The sequence below is a fragment of the Typopeltis vanoorti genome, chromosome 8 (genome assembly GCF_054136105.1).
Source record: "Typopeltis vanoorti isolate ZY-2024b chromosome 8, IOZ_Tvanoo_1.0, whole genome shotgun sequence".
Lineage (NCBI taxonomy): Eukaryota > Metazoa > Arthropoda > Arachnida > Uropygi > Thelyphonidae > Typopeltis > Typopeltis vanoorti.
In genome coordinates, this window is record NC_143556.1 from 3899501 (window position 1) to 3916243 (window position 16743).

The following is a 16743-nucleotide window of genomic DNA, read 5'->3' on the forward strand; positions in this document are numbered from 1 at the left end:
GTGAATAGGAGGAGACAGCAGAATATAATAGACATATAAGTTGGTAAGGTTTTTTTATCAGATTTTTTTTTTTTTTTTTACTGAGTTTTTATTACAACTAGGCTACTTGTATATGAAGGCTGTTCCTAGCTCCAACTGAGGAGACCTCAATAAAGGTCAAAACCAGTCCAGGTGATATGCATAGCAATATACACATCCAAAAAGATGTGTCCTGCACTATGGAGTACTAAGGCAATTGATGTGAAGTCAACAGCCACCACACACACAAGTACTCTAATTGTGAATATACCTGATGCACAAAATTGGTTTACTTACACTTGGTATATGATTAAAAGAAGATAATTTCTTCTGCATTAAATTTTTTCGATAACAAAGCAGAAAAATTTTCAAAGTAAATTTACTTTTGAATGAATTATCCCATGAACATTATAAATTTAAGATAGATGGGCAAGCGCAGAAGCTTTCTTCCAGCTGTGATTACTATTAAAAATTAGCTCCTTTCTGCCATCTCAATAATTATGCCAAAAGTAAAAATATCACAAACTATGCTGAAATTATTACAACTGCAAACAACATATCACTCACCTGTTATAACAGTTTGGCTTTATTTATGTTTTTCAATGTATGAAAGCTACATCTAAGAAACAGTCACTAGTTACTGTAGTAGGATCTTTTCAAGCTTATGCCATTTGACAACAAGAAAACTAAAACCCATTTCAAAGAGAATGCAGCCCACACAGTATAACTAAAAATATGGCGACAAGGTAGAACACAAAACATAATCTCACTAAATGTTACATCAGAAATTCTTATATACAGAAATGAAGTGAAAACAATGACTCAAAAAGGCAAATACAATTACTAAGGAGGATAGCCTCTTTTATATCATACTGATATAAAATTAAGTTTACCATGATATACTTTTAAGCATGAACACAACCGACATTCATCAGTATATTAGAGTTACTCTCAAGAGTTTAAAATTTAATTTTTTTGTGGCAATTCTTGGACACTGACAACAGTTTTACAATTTATAGCGTAAGATACACATTTTTTAATAAATTTTACACACTTAATACAAAATGATTGTGGAATTTAAAATTTTCAACTTGAATTTTCCCAACTACGAAACTGTTGCCATTCGGAAGCTCCAAATTACAAATTGGCAAATTTAGTGACGGTTTCTCAGCTTAACTATAGGCATTAACAATGCCACATTATTTGAAGTGTGAGTTTGAGATGGAGCAATAAAACAGAACTGGGCAAAAATTTACAGCATTTACTAAATTTACAGCAGTTTAGTTCATTGTCATATCTGAATGAATCAAGCATTTATGAAGTGAAAAAGCATGCCAAGATTTAATTGAAATAATAAAGTGTGAACCATGAAAATTTAACAACCATGGTGATCAGAGATTAGCTGTTAATCATTTGACTGTTGTGAATATGTGCAATAACAAAAATAAGTGTCAATACTACATTTTTAAATAATTCTAATACTTAAACTTTGAATTTGTCTTAAGAAAAATCAGAATAATCAATATATTTTTGGAAGGTTTCATAATGACAGTTACATTCCACAGAGAACATGAAGAGCACATAAATCACAAACACATTAAGGTCTAAACTGTACATTCACAATTAGCTAGTTATCTTTGGTGAACATTCTCTATTTATCCAAATATACATGTCACAATCAACTATAAAATCTAATTTAATGCAGCAACATTAATTACAGAGCAATTCTATTTACTGAAGCAATGGTGATCTCAGGATATGACTCATGAAAAGCGTAGCCCTGGTGAAAGCTCATTTATGCACCGCAACATTTACATATTGTACAACGATGATTCATATCCAGCTATGGAGATTTCCCTCCCATTATATCAAACAGAATATTTTAGTCGGTACAAAATCCTTCATTCTTTAATATAAACAGCAAAAATGCTTAAATCTTTCTGAGCATTTATGTTTTCATGTGAGCCATTGGGGAAATGGATTATGTCTGTATTTCTATACGGAAAAAAAAAAAAAATTTATACATTTCTAGTAGATGAGAGAAAAAACATGCAATAGTAAGGGAAGTATCAAAATATTATTTTCTGAGATTTATGCACAATCACTATGCCATGTAAGTACAATAAAAAAAAATACTGTGAACCCATAGTCATAAAATACTTCTTGCATCTTGCAGATACATAAAAATAAGTTTAAATTCATTGACCTCTGATAAGCAGATCCTCTAAGTGTTCAAAATAATTTTAGAACAATAAATGCACTAATTCAAAATATTTGTAGTGCTTTAAAGATAATATCAATTAAACAAAACAATCAACTTGAATCCCAATTTTAGAAGTACATTACAATTAGAAGCTTTTTAATTACATTCAAATAAACAAAAAAAAAAAAGCTTCAAATATTTGCTCAGAAAAATGTCTTCAAGTATTTGCTAACGTAGATTAAAGTAACAAAATATAAATGAAGACACTCGATGAGGGCGAGCATATCCACACATGCAAATAGTACATTAGAGTTGAAATTGCTGGAAGTTAGAACTGGTAGGAATCATACAAGAACTGCTGCATAGAAGTATACTTTTCTTTACAGAAAGTATTCAAACACACACTGGAAACTTACATTTCAGTTGTTCTAGAATAAATAACACTCCACAGGGTGTGAAAGAAGGCTTCTGTAATATATGTTAATCATCAAGTTTATCATTATAAGACTACATGTATATTTAAATTTAATTCAGTGTACAATGTTCATTTTAACTATCCCAAGTGATCACCTATGAAAGCAGCATCAAGAAAGACAGCACCAAATTTAAAACAAAGAGTAGTTTGTCCCCATGGTAGTCCACATATGAAGACAGTGGAGAATCAGAGTGGTGGCAAGATTGATTTAAAGACTTTGTCATAGGGCTCTTCCTCTTAGAGTGCTTAAGTTTGCAATCTGAAACAAGTATTTCAAATAACAAATAAAAATTAAAATCAGTTTACAAAACACTTTTCAATTTAATTCTGGTATTTAAACTTACATGTTTTATTACTTAATGATGTTTAAAGAAAATTAACAGACAATATAACTAAATAAATTACTTGATTATTTGCAATATTTCAAAGTTAAATTGACTCAATGGAAAATAATATACTTGTATCAAATTGTGCATGCCTGCACTTTTGATATAAATTTGAAAGTGTTCAAATTTATATTGACATCGATGAAGTAAGCATGTTCCAGACCATAAGATGTTGTGATCTATATTCTATGCATCTATTCCGTGCTGTGTCAAGCCAGATTTACTGTTGCTAATATAAGACTGGTGTTCTTGTATTATATTTTGTACAGAGCATCCAGTTTTTCCAAACTAAGGATGATGACAGTCACATGGAACTTGGTACACCAGGGAGAGCTAGAGGGACCATTTTTCTTGAAGAGATGGAAACCATGCTGATATGTTGATATGAAGAAAAGTAGCCACTAAATTGTATTTCTTAAGAATTCGAAATGGGTTATGAGATGGCAGAAATGTATGGGATTGGAACTCCATGTACTGTTTCCTTGCTAATTGAGCTAGGATTATAGGAATTAAAAATCTGTTGCATGGTCCTTTCTCAGAAACCACTGAGTTTCATATATTGTTTGATGTTTAAGGTTCCCTGCTGTAATAGATAAGGTGTAGAATAAATAGTGAGAGCACATCACAATAAAGTTTTTGTAATTCATCTTCTGTGATGAATGGCGAGGCAACTGCTGTTGAACGTAGCGAACCAGTGAAAGCAGGCTTTCAAAATAAACAGAAGTAATTAATTCACATAATGATGAGCAGAGTCGTCGAATATCTGAAAAGAACAATTTATTTCCATTTCCTTAGTAAATTTAATTCATGGATGTATATTGTTTATATTATATATATATATATATATATATATATATATATAAAATTTGCAATATATCTTCATTATGGGGCCAAATAGCAAAAATATCTTTATAAGAATCCAAAATGAAAGCTGAGGGTGTAAAGAAAAGGATGTCTTCTAAATGTTCTAAATAAAAGTTATCCCATTCCAGGTCTTTCAACTTGACTGTAAAACTTATTTTTACAAATAAAAATATCCAGAGCACATAATGAAGTCAAATAATTTCACTATATCCTGTGGAAATGTTTCTGAAAGTAGATGTCATGTATCCTCAAGAGGTACATTAATGAAGAGAGATTCTATAACAAACTAACCATTAGATCAGTTGTTGTAGGGAAACATTTTTCACTTTATCTAAAAAAAAACCAGAATGGGCATTGCCAATCTGAACTATCAATAGGTGTACTAAATATCTGGCTATTCGGTAAGTCTATGCAGTCGACAATTGGACAAAGAGAAATGTCTTATGCATCTTAGGGTAAACCACAGAACACAGGGGTTCTAGCAAAAAAAAAGTTTTTCTATGGTGTCTCTCCATTGAGGCCTACAACTTCATCTAGTAAAGAGTTTTCTGAGTTGTCTGTTAGTGGGATTGTAATCCAGTTCTTGGTATGTTGATCAATCCTGTAATAAAAAGAGAGATTTTTCTTTTTATTATTTTTATTTCTTTTTAGGGTTCCTCTTGTCAGACTTAGTAATAATGAGATGAATGTTGCATCTTAAGGAATGTAACACCTTCATTTCAGCTAAAGAGATGTTTGTGGAAGATTGGATTTCAGTAGAACAGAGGAAATTTCCAAAGTTCCAATATTAGAACACCACAATGTAGTCTACAAATTTCCTTGCCAAAAAAAATGTGATATCACCTACACAAGTTCTACCATATAGTCTTTATGGGTAGATTACAAGAACACTTCCGTGACTGTAACATCCCTATTCCAGAACATTTAAACACAAAAAAAAGCAACATCAAAAAGAAAAATAGAATACAGAGTACAGGGAAGACAGAAATAGCAGTTCATGCCCTTGAACAGAAACATACCTGGCAACTTGACAAGGCTATAATAATAGACAAACAAGACAATGAAACAATGCTTAGAATATCAGAAACAATAGCCATAAAATGTGATAAAAACTTAATAAACATTCACTTCCCCTATAGTTTACTAACATCTTAAAACAAACAACAAAATAGCCTCAAAAATATTCCACAAACCAACACATATCAGAAATTACCTCCACTTTGAGAGTTGGAAACTCCAAAACATAAAAATGAGATCACGATGCTGACCAATAGAAAACAACAAAGATACACCCAAGACAAAAAACACCAAGCCGACAAGACAAACCCTCCACTTTCCCCCCACAAGCTCAGAAGATGACACTCAGTTGAAACGGCTCACATCCCATTACTCCCACTCCTAATCTTGTTTCATCAAATTCTATCCTTTTCCTTTCCACAAAAAATTTCTATCTTTCACCTTTCCAAAGAATTCACCACTCACCCTTAAAACCCAGGTTTTAAATTTTATATACATTGTGTCTTACTCGCAATTCTCCCACATCTCTCTATCTCCACATTTCCAATTCCCCCCCCCCTCCTTTCAGTGATACTTCAGTAATATCGGTAGATGTTGCCCAATAAGATGACAACCAGGAACATCCTACAAAGGTATGTCAAAAATTATTCCTTCGTTATATTCGTCATATACCTATATCTTTAAAACATCAATAATGCCCTAAAAATTGAGTAAAAAGCCAATGACATAAAATGGGTACTCCTAACCAAAAATAGGCAAAATAGCCATAAAAATTAATAAACAGATTTTATTAGTATTGTACAGGCACCTTCGAGAAACCCAAATAATCGTCGTGGAAGACCCAAACTGTCCACACAATCTATCATACCCCTCTCCGTGAACCCATTAACAGACAAGGTGCTCACATCTGACTCTGGCAACTCATTTTATTCATTCACAACTCGCCAAGTGAAAAATCTAATCCTCACACCTCTACTAACCACACTTTTACTCAACTTTCAGGGATGACACCTTGTTCTGCCCTCTCTAGTCAAGTGTTGAAACATTTCCCTTACATGAATCTTATAAAACCCTTCAAGTGATTAAATGTTTCTATCATATCCCCCTCTTTTTTTTGCCTATCAACCAACTTCTACAAGTCATGCACCCTCAATCTATCCTCATAGGGCACATTTCACTGACTACTCACCATCTTGGTCATTCATCTCTGAATTCTCTTCACCACTTCCACATCCCTAAAAATCTCAGGAGCCCAGACATGAGCACTGAGCATAGTAATCCAAGCATGGATGTATCAAGGCCTCATAAAGAGGAATAACAACTTTCTTATCTTTACTTATTAGTGTGTTCTTTGATAGTGAAGTAATCTTATGAACTACCTTGACAACCTTAGCAATATGCTGTATAAACTTCAACTCTCTGTTGCAGACAGAGAGTTGAAGAATTCCCATCCTCAGCTTCACCTGTTTCCTGGAGTACAGTTCCATCAATGTGTTACACAACTTGTAATAAATTTATCCCAAAATGCATAGCTTGACATTTCTCCACATTAAACTGATACCCATTACCTTTTGCCCATACTGACAAACTATTTGCATCCTACTGCAAGCTCTCCACATCACCTTAATTATTAATCTACCAAATTTTGCATAATCAGCAAAGAACTGAATATTTCCTGAAAGTTTTTTTCAGGAAATATTCAAATTTCCTGAAAAAATTGATAGTGGTTCTAGAACGGAACCTTGTGGCACTCCACTAGTCACCTACTTTCGCCTAGATTCTGCTCCTCCACACACTACTTTTTTGATATCTGTCTATCAGCCACTCTTATCCACCTAACCATCCCCATTTTTTCAATTTGCATAACAGAGTTCCAAGTGGTATTCTGTCAAATATTATTATTATTATTATTAAACAAGACCTCATGGAGTCAAAGATTCATCTGGGAGGTCCTTTTATCACACACACACACACACACACACATCTCATCATACCGCAAGTTCTCCACATCACCTTAATTATTAATCTACCAAATTTTGCATAATCAGCAAAGAACTGAATATTTCCTGAAAATTTTTTTCAAGAAATATTCAAATTTCCTGAAAAAATTGATAGTGGTTCTAGAACACACTCAAACTCCTTGCAGACACCACACTCTCGGGCAAGGCATTCCAATCATTCACAACTCTGCACGGAAAAAACCTGCCTCTCACTCCCCTACTCACACCCTCTTTATACAGTTTCCAGGGATGACCTCTGGTTCTCACCTGATCTCTCACTATTCTCTGTAGAACTTCTCCACCATTGATCTTATAACAACCCCTTACCAACTTGTCTCTATCATATCTCCCCTCTTCCTTCTCTGCACCAGACTCTACAAATTACATCTTCTCAATCTTTCCTCATACTCGACATTCCAGAGGTCAGAAACTACCTTAGTCAGTTGCCTTTGGACACTTTCCAACATCTCTTCATCCTTCTGAAAACCCAGTGACCAAATCTGGGCACAATAGTCCATGTGTAGCCTAATCAAAGCCTTATACAATGGAACAAGAATCTCCCTACTTCTACACGTCAGTGTCCTCCGCATCATTCCCAGAAGTCTTTGTGTTGTCTTCACAATTTTGGCAATGTGTCCCCTAAATTTTAGCTCCTTATCCACTATCACCCCCAGATCTCTTATTTCCTCTGCTTCCAACAATATATTCTCACCAAGCATAAATTCTGCATCCGATCTTTGTTTTCTAAATTTTAAAACCTTACATTTTGCAACATTGAACTCACATCCCCATTTGCTTTCCCAATCACTCAATTTATTCAAATCTTCTTGCAAGGCCACAACATCTTCACTACTCTTTATGGTTTGTCCCAACTTTGCATCATCTGCAAACAACTGAATATCTCCATCCAAATCTTCACCTATATCGTTAATATACAAGTCAAACAGCAATGATCTTAAAACAGACCCCTGAGGCACTCCACTAGTGACTTTCCTTTTCCTGGATATCGCACCCCCATACACAACTTGTTGATACCTATCAGATAGCCAGTCTCCAATCCAATGCACTAATCTAATATCCAACCCCATCTGCTCTAGTTTGTCAATTTATCATGAGGTACTCTATCAAAAGCTTTTGCAAAATCCAAGTATATTACTGTATTCTTCTCCTCTGTCCAAGGAAGCAGTCACTTTATTGTAATAAGTAAGTAGATTACTAAAACATGACCTCCCTTTAGCAAATCCATGCTGTCCATCAAAGATTATACCATTGTTGTCAACCCAACTCTGGATCCTAGTTCTCACAAGCTTCTCCAACAACTTAACCACAACACCTGACACAGAGATAGGCCTATAGTTTGATGCTTGAGTTCAATCACCTCCTTTATGAAGTGGCACAATCTTGCCCTCCTTCCACTCTTTAGGAACTTGACCAAGTGCAAGAATCATATTAAAAAAAATATGTCAAGGCAGGTGTCAACTCTCTGGCACATTCCTTCAGAATACGTGGTGATATATTAGCAAGTCCCACAGCCTTATTTATATCTAGTTTACTCAACTCCCCAAACACCTCTTGCTCACTTACAGTCAGTCTCTCCTCCCCATCATCAACTGCTCTCAATCTCTCCATGAAGTCACATTCACAAGATTGAAAGATCTTTATGAACTGCTCATTAAGTATATCCACCACACATTCTGCAACAGCTGTCTTTATACCATTTCCTCCAATCAATGTCATCCTTCCATAATCATTCTTTCTTTTGCTGGCTACATCGAAAGAACTTCCTCGGATTCTTTTTGGCTTCATTAGCTAACTGCTGTTCATACCTCTCTTTAGTTACTCTCACCAACCAAGTCACCCTCCTTGCCTGGTCTTTGTTGACCTCATGAAATTAGTTACTTCTACTTCTCTTATGCTGCCTCCACAATGCCCTTTTCTCTGTATTGCATGCTTAATCTCTTTATTCATCCATCTCACACCTACCTTATTTAACCTTCTCACCTGTGGAATACATTTAGACATTGCATCCACTAAATAGTTTTTGAAAAATTTGAAAATATCTTTGGCAAAAGCCTGCAGAATCATCACCTAGCCATTTCCTTTACCCAACTTAGCTGTCACTCTAATTACAAAAAAATTAGTCAATTACTAAGGGATGACCAACCCCTCACAAGCCATGTTGACCTCAGAGTATCATATTCTCATCCACCCGTTACTGAATTTTCATTCTGACCAATTTTTCTAGTACCTTTATCCACTCCTGAGATATGGATTGTTCCATAATTTGCTACTGCAATCTTAGAACCTCCCTTCTGCCCTCTTTCCACTCCCTTCAAACTCTACCAGAGCTGAGACTTAAAGAGCCTAGTCAGAGGTATTGCCAGTTGCCTTGCACATTCTCATAAAACACAAGATGATATCCCATTTAATACCACAACCATATTTACATTGAGATTCTGCAATATTCTAAGAACTTCCAATTCATCCACCTCTGTTCCCACATCTGTCTCTGTTCACATGTCACAGCACTAACCTCACTTGGATGATATATCCTTGGGTTATTCTTCCTCTTACTTGTCATGTAATGAAAGAGTTCTGGGATTTCCTCTGCACAGCATTTTCTTTTTCTACAGCTCATGCATAATGATATCATCTATGTAATTGCTACATGATTAACCTCCCGATCAAAGGTATATAATTTAATAGTGCTTCCTCTAGATGCCCCTTAACTATCCCCAATGCAGTACAGTACTCACCCTCCTCTTGCAGTGTTTTATGCCATGACACAGATTCAAGCTTCCTTCTAAGCTTGTCATAATCACTTACCTTGTAGTTCAACATATACCCCCCCCCTTCTTTACAGAATATTCCTCATGTTTTACAATAATCCAAGTTAAGATTGCATGGTCACTTCCCCAATTGAAGGCAATGTGACCACCTTAGTCATGGATAGCTCCCATACTCTTGCACCCCGAGTCCCTTCTATCACATGCTGCCACAAGTAAATTAGGTGTATAAATTCCATTTTCTTCCTGCATGCAATTTTCTTTCTTCCAATCTATATCTCCATAAGTGAAGATCCCATAATTATCTCTAGACCTGTACTTGTACTAATTTGCTGATGCAAGTCTTCCAGATAATCCTTTGATCTCGCATTAGACTGCTTCAAATGGGCAGCCACTCTCACTCCTGCCTATCTCCTATCCTTTTTGGCTGCAATTCATCTGCTATCATCAGCAGTACCCCTCGCACACACATATCCCATCTCTTATATCTTCCTTGAAAATACTAAACCCTTCACATTCTATCTTTGTAACCTATATCTACTGTTAGCCAGTCTCACTAATGCCTGAAACTTTTCACAAGGTTGCACTGCACTAACCAATGCCAAAAACTCCTCCCTCTTGTTTCTGATACTTCTGGTGACTGTAGCATTCCTTTGAGCTCCATAACTTGCATACTGATTCCTTTGCTATCAATGCCCTCCTCCTTAGTTTGCTTCTATCATAGCATGGCAGGAGACTTAAATCTTCACCTCCTAACTCTTCATTTTTGCTTTATCCAACAATTCCTTCAAGTCCTTCCTAATAAAATACTTCTCACCTCTCAGATCATTAGTGACAACCAAGACAATCAGTTTCTTTTGCCTTGCCTTTCTGCATCCGGATGGCATGACTATTATCATTAATTTTTGTACCAGGGAAATGTGATTTTGTTATACTTTCATTAAGTACTCCTCTGATCACAGATTCTCCATACATAATTTTCTCCCTACTTACTTCAGACCACATGTTTTTTTTTTTTTCCCTTCTCAGCCCTGCTAATCTCTAGTTGTTTCTGTAATTTTTTGGTCTTGCACTTTTTCCTCTGAAGGATAACATGCAAGCATGCTATTTCCTTATTTAGGTCCATTTTGTTGTCCTGCATTTCCACTGCTGCACATTCAATATTAATTCCAACAAACATTTTCCATTCTACCACTGATATCGTTTACTCTACTAACACTTGCTTCACTCTCACTATCCAACTGGAACTCACTCTCGAAACATTTAATACACACTCACTTATCAGTTTTGCTTTCCTTCAATGAATCCTTGAACTTTTGCAACAAATATCCCCCCCCTCACTTTTTCTCTCTCTCACACACACTGCACTGTACAAAATCCCATAAATTCAGTTCACCCAACAATGACATTTTTGCTATTATTGCTCTACCACACATTTGTGTCATACTGACAATGTTTAATTTAAACAAAATTTACAATATTTTCTTAAAAACTAAATAACTCAGTTAATCACACACCCATATAAAACAAAAAAAAACTACAATGAGTTAACCTAATATTATTAACTAAATTATGAAAAATGACAATTTCCAGCAGCACTAATAACAATATGACACATATAATACAGCACTAAAAATTATACCATACATGGCCAGATTTTTGTAATATACATCTGAAAGAGCAGGTGTATATTACATCTATTCTTTCAGAAGAGTGGAATGAAAATGCCCCTGTATAATGAAAAACTTCCTCTTACTAACCGCAGATGCAAGAAAAAACGAGTAGCTTTATTGTGACACTAAATACAATAGAGACAGTTAGTGTAAGCTGGAGACAACTGGAATGAAAATGACCCTGCATGATGAAAAACATCATCCTTCCCACAGACTATATGTCACACAGGCAAAACAAAGTTTACTAGTAGTGCCAAACAGTTTCTAACTCAATGCATCGTCCTAACAACTTATTCGAATTAACTAAATATGCTACACTAACAACCTATTTCAAATTGACTACATAATACATTGCAGTAACAACCTACTTCAAATTTTTAAATGCATAAAATACATAATCACATCTGTTCATAATGCAGTCATCACTGAGTGCAGGTTTACAAATAAAATTTAACTGAAACATTCAAACTGGTATGCCACATATATTTAAAACATTGTAAAATTGCACCCATTCAATGCGAAAGGTACATAATATATCATTAAGCAAATTCCCACTACAGCAAAATATGCAGGACTTCACATCACCCAATGTGAACATGTTAAAGCTACAAAATCTGAAATAGCCACTGATATTTATATGCTGTTTAACTTAAAAAAAAAAAAGGGGGGGGGGAATGGTTGTGACCCACTAAACTGACTTCACAACACTAACTAGTCACAATCTGCAGCTTGAAAAACACTGATTTAGACTAAGCACAGTATCTGGACGACCTACACAAAGATCAAATTTTAGTAACTTAGCAGAGTTTACAACTATCTGGTGTAGAGGTGATTTTTTTTTTAATCCCACACATCAGAGATACAAGAACCAATAGCACATCAGTGCTGTGTATGATGTGCAGATAATGACTGAGAAAGAAGAAATCTACTGATATTTTTCTTCAAGAGCTGGAGGGTGAAGTTGTTGGAAAACACATCTATGTCCAGAGGACAAAGTAGATGGAATACATGAGGAAGAGAAGCAAGTTCGATGTGTTTGCAGTAATACTTGAAAAGGGAAATTAGGAAGCTACTGCTCTTATTTTAAACAGACTCAACAGTAAATGAAAGAATGATTTTTGCCAATTCACTGGACTGTGAACAGCCAGTGACAATTCACTGGACTGTGAACAGCCAGTGAATCTGTGAGAGAAGAGTCATCTACAAGCCAAATTGCCCTCTTCTGGACAGCATCAAGAATTTTTAAGGAGGTTTTAGGTGCATAATCCTAAACGTGTGAGCAGTAGTCTAAGGAAGAACAGATTTTGGATTTATAGGGTTAGTAGCTAGGTGGGTGTAAAATAGATTCTTGAGCAAAAAAGAATGCCTACAGTTATAGAATTGTAGATAAATGTTAGAGAGAGGGACATCTAATACTGTCTGTTGGTTTGTGTGTGTGCGTATGTGTATTACTGGGGATAAGTGAAGGTAAGCTGAGATCCCTTGTGCAAGAGAAAAGGCAGGACTGCATTTTGGTGACATGGAGATCAGTATTTAAGGCACTAGTTGCAGATGATCTTGATATTAAGAACATCTGAGAACTAAATAGTTTGTCAAAGGAGTAGGATGGGCTATCATCAGTTAAGTTGTGGACAGGATTGATGATGGTGATGGAGAGTAGGTCATTTACATATAAGAGAAAGAGGGTAAAAGTGATAGAACTCTGAGGCACTGGTAGGTGATAGAGCCTTAAGACACTCCTGAATCAGTGGCAAAGCACAAAGAGTGGGGTGCTGTCCACCATGCAGTGAACAACCAGAGAGCAAGCTGGCCACCCAGTTACAAAGTGACAGATAGATTGAAGGAAGGCAGCTTGCAAAACAGGCCTTGATGCTAAACACAGTCGAAAGCCTGTGAAATGCAAGTGCTCATTTCTATCAACCTTTCATTGGCATGTGTCCAGTAGTAAGTAATGTAGGCTGAGATCAGCCATGGATCTGGATTGGCAGAATCCATACTGGTGGTCACTCATTAACTAGTGAGCTTCTAGGTAGTGAAGAAGTTAACAATTGATAACTTTATTATTTCACAGAGGACTGAAGTATTGGCAATTGCTTGACAGTTGGACAGTGGACTTTTCTCTCTATTTTTTGGAATGGGCTGAATATATTCTTGCTTCAATGTGATGGGGTAGGTGTCAGCTGAATATAGAAGATTGAAGAAATGACAGAAGACTGGTGTTAGCTCTGGAGCACAACATTTGAGTATAATAGTAGAGATTGGGACCAGAAGACTTTATAGTGTCCAGGTTATCAAATATTCTTCTTTTGTGCCTTCTGCAAGCTATCTGGTCAATTTTTGCAGGAAACTTTTATAGTTTCTGCACAAAAATTTTATAGTTTCTGTATTAGGCTTTGAAATGTTGGATTTAATATCCACTTAATTTTCCATCGCAGAAATTAAGCTTTTGGCTCTTTATTTTAGTAAATATTTTATGTACCAACCGAGAGTTCGCTTACGGAAAATACACCTCTCTGACGCTTCAAGTTCGCTAATACCGAGAGTTTCTGCCTAATCTCCGACAAAAACCAATGAGTTTGAAACAGCTGTCAGACTAGTGAAACCTATCAAAATCGACCAACAGAAGGCAATATACAGGCGCTTTTAGCATTTGTGATTTCCTATTAGGTTCGGCTAAGGTAACTTGTAGTATGGCGGAGTGTATTCCAGCAAGCTCTCTGGTCAATTTTCACACAAAACTTTTATAGTTTATATATTCGGCTTTGAAATGATGTTGGATTTAATATCTACTTAATTTATATAATTCTGCATCACCAAAATGAAGCCTTTGGCTCTTTATTTTAGTAAATTCCTCTTATGTCCTTTTTGTTGAAGGACTACAGGAGGCATAGCACTCAGTTGCTGCCATGGATGGAGGGCGATTTACCTTTGTTCATGTATGCAGGAGTTAAAGGAAAAGAGTGATGCCAAGAGGCTTTCATCTTTGGGCGCTGTAACAATGGTGTGATCTGGATGAGAGAGGTGGAAATGCAGGTAAGTAGAAGTTGCATCAGATGGCTTTTGCAAGGGGCCAGAAGGCATGGCTTCTGTTTGGAAAAGAGGTGGGTTTACTGTTACTGGTCTTTATGAAACTGGATTTGTTAATAGTTGTTTTACATTTATTGGGTGCTTCAAGATATGATGAGTACGAAGTTAGGGTTATTGATGCAAGCTGCTTGGTAAGAAGAGTATTTTCTTCAACAAGAAAATGTACAAACTACTTTTGTACATTTTCTTGAATGTGGGCTTGGAAAGTAGATGGGAATTTTAGGTGGAATGAAGGCTTTCATGACAGTGTAGATGATTTCCCATGACTCAATAAAAGGATGCAATACATGGTAGGGATTGCTACAGGCCCTGATGATTCAGTTGCTGGGAATGAAATTATCTGAACATTTGGGTAGCAGAGAAAATTCATAAGAATGAAGGAGAATTTACTGACCTACTGCAAGACAACTTTCTCAAGCAGCATGTGAGAGAAGTAATTCAAGGTCGAAGAGAATTTATTACAGTGTCAGAAGGGGTCTCAGTTAAGGATGTGATGGGTTTGCCACCAGTTGGTTATATGATTATGCCAGACTGACCTTCAAAAGTAGCTAAGTATATGGATGTTTCAATCTGGACAAATTATGTGCTGAACTTGCAGCCTGGTTGGCCGAGTGGTTAGCGTATCCGCTCGCAAGCCAAAAGGCTGCGGGTTCGAATCCCACCATGGGAATGGATGTTTGTGATTGTCTGTGAAAATACTAGTTGTAGTGGTTGGCGGTAGATGGCATTGGTGTAGATGATGAAGGTAGTTGCGGTTGATGGAGTGGTGGAGATGGAGAGTAGGTGCCCTCCCTCAAAGCTGGAAAGTATGACAAACTGAGAAGAATAATACGTTCAGTCCAGTAGTATCAGTTACTGAATGGGAAGTATATCATAAGCAATGATGAGAAGCTTTGAAAAGATGCTTAAATAATGCAGTATCTGAAAGTGTCCCTAGAATTCAAAGAGCAAATATGGAGTGCGAGTGATATGGATATGCACCTTATTAAGCATGAGATCCATAAATAATGTAGAAGAAATAAGAAAATAAGGATGAGAAGAGTTATGAAACATAGTGAACACCTGAAAAGTTACAAGAATTGTATGGAAAGCAAAGTTGGAGCATGAAAAGAAATTGGCTGTGCAGACTAAGGGCAATCCAAAGGATTTTATCATTATCCTGCAAAGTAAAAGAAAGAAAGAATGAATATGGAGGAATAAGTTGACTAAATGCAAATAGTACCCTTATATCAGAAGCAGATGCAACTGTTTGAATAATCAGCTCACTTTGCTCAACCTAGTGTATGTAACAATGCACAGTATTATCACCACACTAGATGAATTGCAGGTGCATGAGAATTGGGTTCTAGAACTGTTGAATAACCTGGATAAGAATTTGGCAATAGGGACAGATGGGATATCAGTATGTGTATGCTAATGGAATGTTCAACTGAACTGGCTTAACGTGATATGTTTGTATAATTTAAGTCTCAGTTCAGAGTTGGTTTGGTTTTGGGTCTAGTGAACCAAGGACAGCAAAGGTCATACTAATGCCAATACATGTCTCAGTGCACAACATGAGATAACAAATAAATAGTAAAGACTTAAAATCACAAACAGGTACACAAATTTGTGTTGATTGAAATAGAGTCCTCCATATTACCCATCTATATATACGAGGTAGTATCAAAAAGTTTCGAGACTAGTTTTGTAACACGGCAACAGATGAGAGCACAAGGCGCACGCATTCACAGGCAGCACTGACCTTCATAAGTCAGTGTGCTAAAAGACATCATCCTGTGTACATTGGGAGCTGTGCAAATGGTAATATTCTCACCATGTGCGTTAACACGTCTGTGATTTCATCATGGACAGCAAGTTAGAAGAAAAAGCAAATGTGAAATTCTGCGTGAAACTGAGCAAATCTGCCGCAGAGACGTTTGACATGATTCAGCAAGTTTACGGCAATGCTGTAATGAGTCGTTCGAGGTGTTTTGATGGCACGTGCTTCAAGAGCAGAAGAACATCACAGGAAGATGAAGAGAGATCAGGAAAATTTAACAAGCTCAACCCCTAAAAATTTCGAAGCCATTCGACAACTTGTTCATGAAGATCGTTGGAGAACACTCCACAACATTGCTGCCATTGTCAGTGTGTCATACGGAACAGTCCAGGCAATCCTCACATGTGATTTGAACATGCACCGTGTTGCTGCCAAGTTCATCCCCAGGAGCAGAAGGAACACTATGTCGAAG

General features: G+C 36.3%; 1 protein-coding gene across 1 annotated transcript in view; it reads right to left on the reverse strand.

The window, feature by feature from the left end:
* Positions 1-581: 581 nt before the first annotated feature.
* The window catches only part of LOC150103688 (ras-related protein Rab-14-like), a 204360-nt gene continuing 188198 nt past the window's right edge, over positions 582-16743 (reverse strand). The window contains exon 9 of the mRNA XM_090396494.1: positions 582-2955. The gene's annotated coding sequence lies outside the window, so the exon portion shown is untranslated. The remainder of the gene's footprint in view (positions 2956-16743) is intronic.